The sequence below is a fragment of the Halyomorpha halys genome, unplaced genomic scaffold, assembly GCF_000696795.3.
Source record: "Halyomorpha halys isolate HHAL.00 unplaced genomic scaffold, Hhal_1.1 Scaffold412.1, whole genome shotgun sequence".
NCBI classification, from domain to species: domain Eukaryota; kingdom Metazoa; phylum Arthropoda; class Insecta; order Hemiptera; family Pentatomidae; genus Halyomorpha; species Halyomorpha halys.
The window spans coordinates 228,982-243,875 of record NW_027113304.1 but is presented as its reverse complement, the minus strand read 5'-3'; the positions used below and the strand labels follow the sequence as shown (position 1 = coordinate 243,875).

General features: G+C 26.1%; 1 protein-coding gene across 13 annotated transcripts in view; it reads left to right on the top strand.

Annotated features, from left to right (window-relative positions):
* The window catches only part of LOC106682411 (serine/threonine-protein kinase MARK2), a 308,181-nt gene that overhangs the window by 282,139 nt on the left and 11,148 nt on the right, over positions 1-14,894 (top strand). The window contains exon 17 of one of the 13 annotated variants that reach the window (XR_010844374.1): positions 10,805-10,897. The exons of the other annotated variants lie outside the window; for them this stretch is intronic. The gene's annotated coding sequence lies outside the window, so the exon portion shown is untranslated. The remainder of the gene's footprint in view (positions 1-10,804; positions 10,898-14,894) is intronic. 13 annotated transcript variants of the gene reach the window in all.

Here is a 14,894-nt window from a genome sequence, read left to right as displayed (position 1 = left end):
GTACATATTTTTTAGCAGTTTTTGATGCAGTACTATATGGCCATTATAACTTCAAGAAGACTTGAAATTGTAATATTTAAAATAATTACGGTTTGGTATTTGTAAAGTAGCCATGACATAAACAATTGGAAAAATGATAATCATTTTCCATCTTCATCCTTACTTTCATTTCCTCTTGAGGTTTGTTTTTCTTAGTTATTTTGAGAACTCTGAATTTCTGTTACTACTTATTTAGTCAAAATTATCGCTTCTTCTAGAGTTAATCATGTATATTTTATTTTGAGTACCTATTATTGATGATATAATATGATCAGAGTTGAGATCATTATGTCAAATATCTTATATATTACTTTATAAAATAAAAACGGAATCTTCTCCTGTATAACCCATAATGCTAGAACAGTGGTTCACTTTTCTTTTTTCTTTTTTTTTTGAAGGCAGAATCCTTTTGGTTTAAGTGGGTAAATATCGGAATCCCTACATTTGAAACACATTGAGAATCAAATACTGTCTTTTCAGCAAAAGATATGAATGACTGGGATTCATACACAAACATTTGGAAATCTAGAAAATCTGAGATAGTGAAGTTCAAAACTGTGTTAAGTTGATGTGGAATAATTTATTCTTGTTAATGGAATTATTTCATAGAACCTCTGGAAGAGGCTTGCAGAACTCTGTGGGAACCACTGTGTTAGAACAATTGCGAAATATTTTAAATATGTTGCCTATCATAGTATATAATTCTCATGAATGGTGTATGGCTAGTGTGAATAAAAATCATGGAGCAGATTAATACGGCTGATCACTTACCAGTTATCACAACTTCCCCTTAGTGTGCTAGTATGTTCTTGTCTTTTTAAAATCTTTTCATTTTCTAATTCTTTAATTGATATCATATAACTTCCTTTTTAAATGAATATTATTTTAATAAACTTAGTGACAGTATTCAATAACAGTTTCCTTGTAGGCTTTCCTACTAATAACCTTTTGATATATTCAGACTCATCTGGATAATGTTGGCATATATTCTTCTACAGCATGTTGTGCTCTATTATTGATTTTGTACATGAATGTATTTTTTTATTTTTAACAAACTCTTTGTTTTTTTGTTTTATTAATACTTTTAACTGTGCATGTTATTTTTCTTTTTTTTCTACTAATCCTTATTACTAATCTTAATGTTTTTAGTTTTATTATCCTATTGCTAATAGATTTTAATATTTCTTTACTTTGTTCCTTTACTTTAATCATTTAATTCTGATTCTTCCAACCTTTATTACGTCAGCTGGTATTTGTAACACTTTATTTTTTTAATTAATTATATTGTGATGTAATTGGATAGTTATAATATGTTACTGATATGCTTCTTAAGTATGTTGGTTTCTAAAATTAATGAAAGTGTTATAAGTGAATTGTTAATGTTTTAAATATTGTGGTCTTAATTGTTTAATTTAAACAAGGGCCTAATGAATATACATATTTATTTATATTTTAATAATTTTATTTGTCTATTATTATTATTCTCAGCTGAGTTGTCTGGAATTAGTCTGCTTACAGAACTAATAAATAAACTGATTTTGATATATCTCTCACGTTTGGTAATAATTAATTAGGAGTGATGTATACCAAAAACTAAAAGTGGTTCAGTTTTCTTTACAATGCGTTTTTTTTTTTAAATGTTGTGTTAGGATGCCATTTTCTACTTATTACAAATGAAATAGGTGAGGAATAATTCACCTTGATATCTGAGAATATTCAAAATAATTATGTTATTCAGAATGTAAAAACACTATTGAATATATATATATGATAATTAATACTAAAAGTATATTTATAAAATCTCAGAGTAAACATTTGTTAATTATTTGCTTGAAAGCAAAAGTTGGCATTAAGTAACCTACAATCTAAAAATGATCCAGAACTGTCATAAATTTGTATTATTCAAAATTATATTATTTAGAATGTAAAAATATTATTGGAAGATATGTATATTTTATTTATTTTTTTTTTATGTTATTATTTTATTTATATTTAAAGTATATTTCTGAAATCTAAGGATGAACAATTGTTAATTGTTTGCTTTAAATCAAAAATTGACTAGTGTGACTTACCTTGATCCCTAAAAATGAACAAAAGCTTTAATAATGTTGAAAACAATATTTATGTTGTAGTTACAGTTCAAGAGCTGGGAAGAAAAAAAAGGCAGTTATTTCACCCCAATTTTTGAACTGATGAGTGAGCCAAGTATAGGTAGGGGGGAATAAAAAATGGTGGATGTTTCAAAACCTTAAAAGACTTTAATTTTTCATTCGGAGATCTATATCTTAAAAACTACCAACAACACTGGAAAATCTAAAAAAATATTATTTAAAGGGGAGTAAATTTGCTGAAATGTGAGCCTTAATAGAGTTATTTACGTCCAATAGTTCTTGGGCTATAGCTTTATAAAAAGCAACATTTCATTAAAAATCTACTGAAAGTATAGTAGTTAGTTAATTTATTTTGAGAAATCTATATCTCAGGAGCTATTTGACGTATAGATTTCTATTAGCACTCAAATTAAAGCTTGTTTAGCATACTATACAGTAGTTTTGACCTTTACCTTTGTAGGAATAGTAGTTTTCATGATATTTCCTAAAATAAATTGATTTATAGTTGTTTGAACAATAAGTTTGAGTTTTGTAAAACTTTATTTCAGAAACCCAAGGACGTACAGATGTCTGTCAGCACTTGAATTAAAGCTAGTTAAATTTACTATAAAATAGTTTATGACGTTTATCTTTGTAGCAGTAGTAGTTGTTATGATATTTGACAAAATAAATTCACAAACTGTTTCACAACAAAATTTCTTGTTGTTCATAAAAAATGTTTGATTTTTGAAAAATATATCTCTAGATTCATAAGACGCACATATGTCTGCCAGCATTCAAAATAAAGGAAATTTAACTTACTATAAAGTAGTTTATGACACTTATTATCGTAGTGATAGTAGTTTTTATGATATTCACATATGAATATAAATTTGGCAAATGAAAATTTATCCGAACAACTATAAATCAATTTATTTTAGCAAATACCATGAAACAAGAAATGAAGCAAACTACTACTCCTACGACGATAAACGTATTAAACTACTTCATAGCTCATTAAAATAGCTTTAATTATATTGCTAACAGACATCTGTATGTCCAATATTTTTTGAGATACAGATTTTTCAAAATAAATTCACTAACTACTGATCTTTCAGTACGTTCTGTACAACATTTTTATGAAATATTGCTTTTTAAAAAGCTATATCTCGAGAACTATTGAACATAAATAGCTCTATTAGGGCTTACAGTTTAGCAAATTTATTCTATTTTAAATGATGTTCTCTGAGATTTTCTATTGTTGTTGGTAGTTTTAAAGATATAGAGCTCCGAATGAAAAATTAATTATTTTTGACGTTTTTAAAAAGCCGCCATTTTTTCCTCTAACGTATACTTGGCAAACTCATCAATTTCGACTAGTAATTATTCATAGTTTTCATTAAAGTAATCAAAACTTGGGGTGAAATAACTGACTTTTTTCTCCTCTTGGGCTCCTGTACTATTAGTTTGTGGATAGTAACCATTGATTTCCACTTGCTCTAGAAATATAGAAACACCTGCGGTATTTCATTTTTATTAATTTTTACAAAGCAATTAAAAGCTGTTGATATCATCATTACATCGGAATACATTGAATACTACCAGCAAACCTACATTGATTGATGACAACCCATTATAGGCTTTGTTATAGGTTAGCAGCAGGTATTCTGTTGTATCAATTAAGATTTTTGTAGCATCATGTCAGATATTTTTAGTTCAACAAATAAAAAATTGAAGATTTAAATGTAAGCATACTTCAAAATAAAAATATTTAGAAGTTGGTAATTAGTTTTGGAAGCCTTTCAAAGAAATTATTATGACGTTGGGTTTTGGTGATTTATTTATTTATGTAAATCATTCCATTTATTCATGACAAAAGACTAGTTAATAAGGTAGGTACTATTGTTACATTTTTCAATTTGTCGACTGTGGGCTGCCAATACCTTTTATCTTTGAATTAATTAGTCTTACAAAGGCGAACAAAAATCTGGTTTTTTTTTTTAACATTGAACATAACATTTTTTACAATTAACAAAATGCTTCTTACAGGTTTTCATTCTATGATTAATAATAATGTATAATTTTAATTTAATTTAGTGCTTTTGGAGCTTATAGGAAAATATAGAATCAGAAAAAATTTCAGATGGAGAAGGTATTGCCAGCTTATCATTTTGATATATAAAGAACTAGATTTTTTTATTATTGAAGTTTTTTTTTTTTTTTAATGAAAGAGTTACCATTAATATTCTTTTGTATTGTTATTATTATTATTAGTATTAATAAATTAATTAAATTAATAAATAAAATATTACATTTTGAAACGCATAATTTAGATTTCTTGCATGTTTTTTCTAGCTTTTCACATAATTTTTTTATGTATATACATATACATATAAAATTGAGTTGATTTTTTGAACTTTCTTCATCACTTTATTTATATTTTTATGTGAGTTTTATGCGCCTTTAAAATTATAATTATTAATAATAATTCTATATAGTAATAGAAGTTTGTATGATTTCTTTTTTTAATTTTTTTATACATTAATATACTTTCCTATTTTATAATTTCTCTGCAGAATCAGAAGATTATATGATTTTTAGGTTTTCAATTTTTTATGATTCAGAAAACCATAGTGACTTGTCAAAATTAGCTGGTTGTATCATTATACAACCATTGATGTTATTAATATAAAAGTCTTCTGATATTTAAATTGTTGTAGTATATTTGATGTTGCCATGGTATCTGTTAAGCATTAATTTATTGATTAGCGCTGAACTAAGAATTATATTTTTACTTAGAAACAGCCTTTATTGTTGCCAATCAAACAAGAAAAATATAGGTTTGCTAAATAAACTTAGTTTAATATTTTACTTTTTTTTAATATTCAACTTGTACATTATTGTTGTGTACTCTATGCTTCAAATTAATCAAAATTATTCAGTTTGTTTATGATACATAAATAAGTACTGAGATGAAAGTAGTAATTTCTCTTTAATTTCTTTTTGGGTAGGTCTGTTTTGAAAAGCAATATAAGTTTTATCAAAGATATGGGTCATTATTCTATACTATTTTCTCCTGACCTGCTTTATCTCCTAGTAATTCAGTGAAAACTAAATAAAAAATTATAAATAAAACATTTCAACATCATAATTCTTTATTCTTTGTGCAATTTCTCAACCGGTTCAGTATGATGTATGTTCATGAGTATAATTAGATGCTAGGTCATTAAAAAAGTCTTTGTATATAAAATAATTGTTGTTCAAATTACAGTATAATAGTGTCACATTAAAAATATTCTTTAAAATATATACTGTAATTGTTACTTTATTTAACTGATTTTTCAGAAGTTGGATTTGGTATTGGATACTAGTTATTAGTTTTCTAAGCAAAAAAACTCCTCACATTCTGACTTGACATTTTCGTTTTAGAAGTGCTGGGTTTTCATAAAAATGAATTATTAACTGAAACTGACCTTTTCAGATAGTGCAATAGCAGAAAGGAAATTGGAGGAAGATTCTCGGTTTTTCTTTAACCACCAAAGGGTAGCTACAGACGTGGTAGCACTGATTTCAATGAAACTTTTTTTTAAATTTATTCCGTTTGTTTATAAGACTCTAAACCACTTATAAAGATCGTGTAAATTAGTTGTGTTGTACTGAAGTTATTGCAATTTTTAATGCAATATATGCACCATTTATATTTGAGTCAAATAATTTCAATGGAGACTTTAATATCAGCTATAATGTAATGCAGAAAGATTTTTTTAACAACCTAATACTATTAATTAATTTGTAATTGCCTGTGAATTAAAAAAAAAAAGAAACTTGTTTAACTTGTCTCTTCTACTATTTAGTATTATAGTTATTATTATATGGTTCAATTAAATGTATTTAAGGATAAAAAATATGTAATAATTTGTCAAGGAGAAATGGGTTGGCAAGGGAAAACACATAGCAATGTACTCTTCTTTTAATGTGTGTGTTTTAGGCTAAGAAAAACTAGATACAATGGATTTATCAAAAAAAAAAATAAGAGTAATATAGATTAAGTATAAAATTCACAAAAGTATATGAAAAAAATTAATAGTATACACAAAAAAATTGGTAGTACGAGATATGTATGATAAAATAGTATATATATTCGCTTGCACAACTTCTATTTTTTTTTATTCTTGTTCTATTTTTAAAATATCTGTACCAACCACCAAGAAGTTGATAACTCATTACTTAATTCACTATGATTATCAACTTCTTCACAGTTGGTACGAATATTCTATTACATCTTTTGTATCTCTTGCAATATATTTTATATTCAAAATTTTCATATTATCCTTTGTATTTCATACTCTATCTATATTCATTCTTTATTCTTTTAATACTGTCATAACATGTTGTTTTTCATAGACCCTGATGAAGGTTTACAACTTAGCCTGATACGTTGACTTAAATTAAAATTAATTGTGATTGCTATTGCTATGAGTTTTCTTTCTTGACCGCACTGCCTACTGACTTTTCCTTGATTTTATCTATGATCAATCTTATCTCTACTATAATTATAAGTGTAAGAGCTAGACGATTGATATAAGAATAGGAATATAATACCTACAGAATTCTAATCGATAATATGAAATTCACAAGTATTAACTGATTAGTACAGCTAATTGAGAAGTGATTCAACTAAATCAGGTATAAAGATAAGAAAAGCAAGAAAACTTTTATTATCTCAGAAATTTTATTTTAAAAAGTCGAGAAACTGAATTAACCAGAGAGATAAGTATCAATGTTGTCAGATGAGTACAAACTTATAGCATAAAAAATGCCGAAGGTATGGTCATTTTGGTTGATTGTGTTAAGAAATTTTCAAAGTTTTATTTTATTGAAGGTAATAATTTATTTTTTTTAGTTTGTCTAAGATAATAGTTCATCCAATTTATGATGGAGACTGGATGATCATTCCATTGTTAAAATTGTTGTACATATGTATACACTCCCATTGGAGTCCTATACTGTCTAATTTGGAGAAGATGATTAGGGGATACGGTCAGCAAATAAACAAATAATTATTTATTCGTGCCATCAAATCACAACGAATAATTTTTTTTTTTTTTTTGCTGACCGCATCCCCTGACCCTCTTCTCTATTTGTTATATACACACACACATATATACATATACATTGTTATCTGTTACTATTGTTTCATGACAATAGCACTGAGCTAGTGATTTAATGTTTATCAAATAGCTTTATGGTGATAGTTTGCAATTATAAGATCACATGAATAAACTTTTTGTTTCTCAGGTAATCTAGTTCATTGTCTTTCTCTTCTCTGTCATATATCAGCTGATCCTTAAGTTTTCTGGAGATTTTGAAATATTCAATCACGTTAAACTGTCTATATGAGATTTTCTCTTACGAAAATTTACTCTTAATAATGTTTACATATCTTGTATTGCCATTTCTTGTACTCCTATCTTTCTTTCAAACCTTCCTTTAGTGTCTAGTGGTTGTGTTTCTGTTTGTTGTTTTGACAAACTTCAATATACACACAACCACTTTTTGATAATTGTCACTCTTAAAATGTGAGATTTTCTCTCATCATGCAACTAAGGATTATTGTTAATTTTATTTTGTTTAAATCATGTTAAAGACTCGTGGAAAAAAACTTGCTGTATTAGGTAAAAGGTGTTATGAAGAAATTCACTTTCTCTTCGGCAATTGTGCATAACATATGTCTCAAGATCCAATATTTCCTTGGTTTGTTATTCACAAGCAGACTTGTTCAGATTAAATTTTTTGGCTTTCAAATGAAAATTTCCCTATAAATAGTATCACCCTGATATAAAATTATTGTAATGACTAACATATTTTAGACATTTTAATATATAGTTACAGAAAATTAATATATATTTTTTATTTAAAAGTGATAATTATCTGTATATCATATTGTTAAATAATTACTAATGTTATTATATTCTGGTTTAATACAGCAAAATAATCAGAAATCGATGAAAAAAAAAAAAACATGCAACCAATGGCATTATAACAGACCCAGTGATTAATGCTGGGTTTACTTTACCTTAAGACTGAGTTTGTTTGATAAAGAGTGTTTTTATAATTTATTTTCTTGTATTCCTAATACTTTTTCCAGAGAAATATAATAATGCTAATGAAAAGTGAACAATGCCTGAGTGTTTCCTTACCTCAGGTGTTTATTAGCTCTAAAGCTAGATTTTCTTTGTTCTATAAAAACATCCTTCATGATTGAACAAACCAGTTAAGATATTGAACTCTCCTATCCCTATGAGGCAGCTTGAACTGTTATTGGTAGTAGTAAAATCCACTAGAGAGAGGTGCCAAAAGGTTTATTTTCTTCTGTTTATAAGAAGTATTGACTTTTAATAAAACATATAGGATGTTTTATGCTATCTTCCTCTTCTCCTCAACCTAATGAGGAGAAATATTTAAGATTCTCTTACAGTATATTAGATAAGACCTTTAATGAAGTAGCAAGATCATGAAAGGATTATTGACACTCCCAAGCTCACAATTAAATAGATGTATCCTTTCCACAGTTACGAGCATTGTTTATATCTTTATATCAATATTTTTAACATCTTATATATGAGAGTTCTGTAGTAATCTTCTACTTTTCAGATCATTTAATTGACCATCAAATCCCTTTACCATTTCTTCGAAATCGTTCTTTTTCTATTTGCTGGTTATAATTTGTTCATTGTTATTTTCCCTAACTTATTCTGATTCAGTAGAAACTTCTAAGTATAAATCATATATTCAGTATTACTTGTTCTTAGCAAAAATAAGTATTTTCTTTTCTGATAGCCTGAATCTTCTTGGACTACATTGTCAGGTTCGCCTACAGAAAAAATATGAAGGAAAAACTTTTAATTGAACAATTTAGCTCTACCATTTATCTTAAATGATTTTATAGATTACAGGAATATAAAAAATGAGGAATAAAAAAATCCTCATTAAGATTAATTGATTTACTTCTATACTGTGTAATATCTGCAAAAAAAATCATTGTTTAAAATATTTATTTATTAATTTTGAACGTATGTATATATATATATATATATATATACATACATACATAAATTATGTATATTTCTCATCCATGAATGTTTTATAAGTTAATTACCAGAAGTTATTGTGCTTTTATATGACTGAAAAATGTCTAAAATGGTGTAAATTAGAAAGTCTATTATATTCTTTTCATTTGGTATATGATAATCTCCTTTGTAACAATATGAGATATATTTTTTTTGGTAATTTTTTATTTTAACCAATTAACCTTTTGTTTACATATTTTATTCTGCACTTTTTTTAAAAAAAAATCTGCACTAAAACTGAATTCAAATAATTAAATTATAAATTTCTGTATTCTGTGTGCTAACTAACTAAGCTTTTCATTTTGTCCTTTCTTTTCTTTTCTTTATTTATTTAAATTTTTTTTGTGGTTAATATTTTGTATTGCATGAAGTGTGGTTTTGTTTGGGGTCTAATGCATCTGCGACTGTTAAATGCATGCATTAGTCGCGTATAGGCATATATGTTTGAATGCGGGTGCACAATGTACTATGTATTTGCTTCCTTTATATTGGTCCTGTCCCAAATCCAGGATACCTTTATTTATTTTTTTAATTTGTTTTTTCTTTTGATTTTGAAACACTTAGCCAAGACCATTTGTGAAAGCTTTTCTACTTGATTCTTTGTTTTATTTGATTTTTTATCCTTATGAGGGTCCATTTAGATGTAGTCTATGTTTTTAAATCAAAGTGTTTGTATTATAATTTTTTTAAATGTTATTTTAACATTTCAAAGAACAGCTAATGATCAGTTATAAACAAGATGGCATTGTGCATCCTTTATTTATTTTTATTTAATATGTCTACATTTATATATTATGCATATTATAGGATAAATCTTAGGCAAGAAATGTATAGTTGTTCATGCGAAATAGATTTATATAATATGTATATTGTAAATGTTGAAAAAGTTTTTATTAAATTAATTTTTTTTTAAAAAAAGGGAAATTTGGATCGAGGTGCGAGGCTTTCACACAGGGTCAGTGCGAGGTGTCATCTATGGTTTTGTTTAGCAGTCCTACCTCTAAGTGAGCAATGATGTTTTCCAGTGTGTGAGCTATCGTTACAACATGTTTTTTTGAATGATGTTTAAAAGTATTTTTTCAGTTTACTCTTTTCCGTGATTTTCTAATATTATCGTTTCTAGATCGAAATTGATTTTGGTATGTTACTGATTCCCATTAAAATTTTCAGTCTCGAAATTTTATGATTAATTTATATTTCAAACCATTTGATTTTTATTATTAAATATAATTTTAATCCTGAGGTTTTCTTGTTAAAAAATTTATTGAAGTTTAGAATATAATTCAAAACTACAAATAATTATTAGTAATCAATTTTTCGGTGACCCTATATTTTTATATGTTCATTACTTCGTTTAACTTCAGTATAGTTCTTGTTAAGTTATTGCATGTAAGCCTGTTAATAAACCCTGAAAAATTTTAGCATCATTTGTGTTACGGAGGAAAAGCTATTTCTGGAGAGTTATTGCTTACTTGGTTTTTAAGACTGGCTAGACAAAACTTATTAAATGATTAAAGTATTTTCATTTTGATTTTACTCTTTTAGGCCTCAAAACGATAAGTGGATATAGGAGGGCTCCTTCTAAAGCCATCGAGAGCCTCGCCCTCTTCCTTCCTGTCTAATGATAATTTAAAAATTGTAAACAAAAGTATTACAGCATTTTCCCTTTTTATTTATTTGTAATATAATTTTTTCTATTTTAAAATTTTATGTATTTAATATACGGTAATAATTAAAATAAGTTTTGTGTTGAAAGAGTGCTTAAAAAGCTCTAATCAATAAATATAATTTATAATCACTTTACTCTGAGGTCTTAAGCACTTTTTGTAGTCCCCAGTTGTAGTGTAACTATAATTATAAGACATTTCTGTTCTCTTTTACTTATTTTTTTCTTTTTAAATTTTTTTTTCTTACTTTTAAGAACATATTTTGTACAACTTAATTTTCATTTGTATTTAGTATATGATTAAATTAAAAATGAATTTAGCAAGAGGTTGTGGAGTTCATAACGTATACAAAATTTGAATCATTGTTGTTCCATATAAATTTGTTCTGATTCATAAAATTTTAAAAAATAAAAATATATTCATTTAAAAATAGGTTGATTTAAGAATAATTAATAACTCCTTGGCATTTAATGATACTGTGATATGGTGCCTTATGAGGTCATACATAGTGATGTTATTATTATCATGAAACATTTCAGTATTTGCAATATTATCTATGGGACAACAATATTTTTGCTACATGGTTTTATTTTATAACAATGGTATTAATTCCGTCTTAAAAAAATGTGTTATGGAATCATATTGAAAATACCTTGTCAGGATTTATCAAGGCTCAATATTTCTTTTTCGCGATTAATGAATATTTATAAAATTAATGAGAGGTTTTACAAAGAGTATTTTTTAAAACCAAAGACTTGTCATGGTAACAATTAGAAATTAGACTTTTAATAACAAAAAAGTGAGATAATCATGAAATGTATATGGAAAATGTGATAAACTAGAACCTTCTTTCTTTCTTTTTTTTCTTTCTTTTTTTCCGATTTTCTTATTTAACATTCACAGATATTTTTAATTGAGTATTTTTGAGAAGCTATGTATGTTCAAATTATGTGCTTCTTGACAACTTGATCTTTAAAAACAAGACTTCAATGTTTATATTTCTTATTGATGTGAAAGCATGAGTGATAAGTTTGTACAAATTTACTACCATCTTGTAATTCTTGGTTTAAATAAAATTGCACAAATGACCTTAAATGTCATATATTTTTAATTATATAGATTCGCTTGTGCCTTAGATATTTCTATTCATATTCTTTGTATATTTATTAAAATTTGTACAAGTTCTTTATATTTTTTTTTTCATACTTTTTATTGTAATTAATTGTATTTAAGATTATCATAATTTTATTCATATGTTTGTCTGAGGGCTGCAAGGTTTTTGTTTGTCGCATATAAGGAAGGAATTGAATGCGTAACGACTAGTCAGAATATCTTTGTCTTTTTAAAATTAAAAAATATTTTAATGTGTTCAAAGTAATGTGCTTATTATAGACATTATTTCATGAATCTTCCACTTTTAAGACAAATATTAGGTTTATTATTATTGTTTAAATGTATTGTTAGTTTCGTAAATTTGTATTTTAGGAACAACAGAAGTTTATTATGTTTAAATAAAATGTTTAGATAGAATTGAATTTTTTTTTTTATGTTATTTAGAATGTTGCTTATTCTTCAAGAAGTGAATTCATGAGGTCTTCTACTTTTTTATATATATATATTATTCATGATAAGCCTGAGTAATTTTTATAAAATATTTTTATTTAATTTTCATTCACAATATATATATATTAATTATTCCATTCGGTACTATCAATAATTTTACCTTTTCAATGTTTAAGAGATTTTTAAAAAATACCATATTTAAACTAAAATGGAGATTATGCGATTTTCCCTTAAATATTCTCCATATTGATATTATCTTAAGCTGTTAAGTTACTTCTGGAGAATTAAAAGAACGTTTTTTCTTCTATAGTTAAGTTGTAACAAATATACAATATTATTTATCACTCAGTATTTTCCTATTACGGTTTTAAGTGATTGGCTTAGATGAAATTTTAATCTAATTTTGAGTGAATATGATTACATAACATTGTTAACATTTATTATTATTAAATTTATACTTCCTTAAAAAATAAACATATATATTTTTACCAGTTTTCTTTCTATGATAGCTCTTTAGATATGACTGTTTTGTTAATGTCAGTGTGTTCATACATTTCTGTGTTAAATTTTGAGTATATTGAATAATAAAAGTGATTAGAGTTGGCATAGAATTAAAAAATGTTATTAGTAGGGTAATAGTTTTATTATTAGAAAATATATATTTAAATAGAAGAAAAACAGAAAAAAAAACAGAGTATGATAAATCATATTAAAATGATAATTAAATAAATAATTAAAAATCTTTTTTTTTTCATGATCATTTTTTTGGATGAAAGCATGGGGAAGATTGTTTTATGATGGAATAATAAGAGGCCTTATTGGTTTCGGTGAACATCTTTAAAATATTTATATGGATATTTCAATACAAAACATAATTTAACATAGTCAAAGACATAAATTAACAAGTTGGCCTATTAATAATTTTTTTAGTTAGTTCCAAATGGTCTTCATTTCACAACCAGCCTAGACCATTTTCAAATTGTTAATATTTAATTAACAGTTTTGTTTTTCCATTATCTTGAGGTAAAAGGATTTTTTTCTCGGAATGTTTCCTAGTATTGGAAGAAATTCTTTAATATGAAATTATCTAGTACCAAACTATTAATTACAAATAAAAAAATTGAAAATGGACTTCACTGGTTTTGGAATTCTATGCCTCAATTAGATATTGAATATTGAAGACCTTTAAATTAAATTTTAAGGAAAAACTATTGTTATATGAAATTTTACTCCTTCTCTATCTTTCCAATGGAATCTTCTTGCATGTTTTTTCCTTGTAAAACCTATAACATTGGTAATTTAACTGAAGGCTTTATTTGCAGTTCTTATGACTAAACTATAATATATTTATTTGGAAAAACTTTATGGTCATTCTATAATTATTTTCATGGATTACTTGTAGTTTTTATATAATATATTCCATCGCATATTCTCATTAATCATCATAGGGTGCATATCAAGAATGGATGGAAGCGCACAATCTGTTGAGATAGTTTTGTGTTTTCACCTCTTCCTTCTATTTGTTGGCAGTGCACATTGTGATCCTCCAATCTTTGAGGAATATTCCCTCAACCCTTTCGATAGTCTCATCTGAAACTGATGGTAGTCCACTCTATTTTTCTTCCCGGATCGCTGTGAAATCCTTTTACCATTTGCAAATGTTTTGAACCTTACACTTCCATCCATTGTTGATGAATCTTAATTGGTGGAACCTCTATTGCATTTAAGGAAAAGTTACTGCATTAGTTTTGCACTTGGCAGTAGTAGGAGCCTGAATCTCCTTGATGGATGGTTGCTTTACTAACACTGATTGATATAGTAATTCCTAATAAAGGAGGACTTGGCTAAAACTTTCCTATGGCTCGTGTGCTTTAGGAACCTAACCTTGCCATCTACCCTCTTATGTTATCTTGGTTTCCATTACTTCCTTTGGATACTTTGAATCTTCTGCTCTTACAATTTTATAAAAAAAAATAAATTAAAATTGAGAAGGATTTAAAAACTGATATCTTTATTGACATTTGCGGATCTTAGAGTTTATTATTTGAGGAACAGAGCTATGATGTAATTTTATAATTTATAATTGTCAGTAATAGGAATGACTTTTATTTTACACAACCTTTTTTTTTATTAATATATTAAGGAAACAGTTTTCTTCATTTCAAGTTTTCAACTTGACAACATATTCCTTTCCTCTTATCGTTTTAAAAAAATTATTATTATTATTGTAAGCCATGTTCCCATTTTTTACTACTGATTCATAAATTTAATAAATATTATAGTGATAGATTTATATTAATGCTTTAATCATCATTATAATTTATTATTTTTCTGGTTTCCATTTGATTTTGAAGTTTTAATGAGAGGTCTGACAAATTTTAGAAATTTTCATTTATTTATTTTTC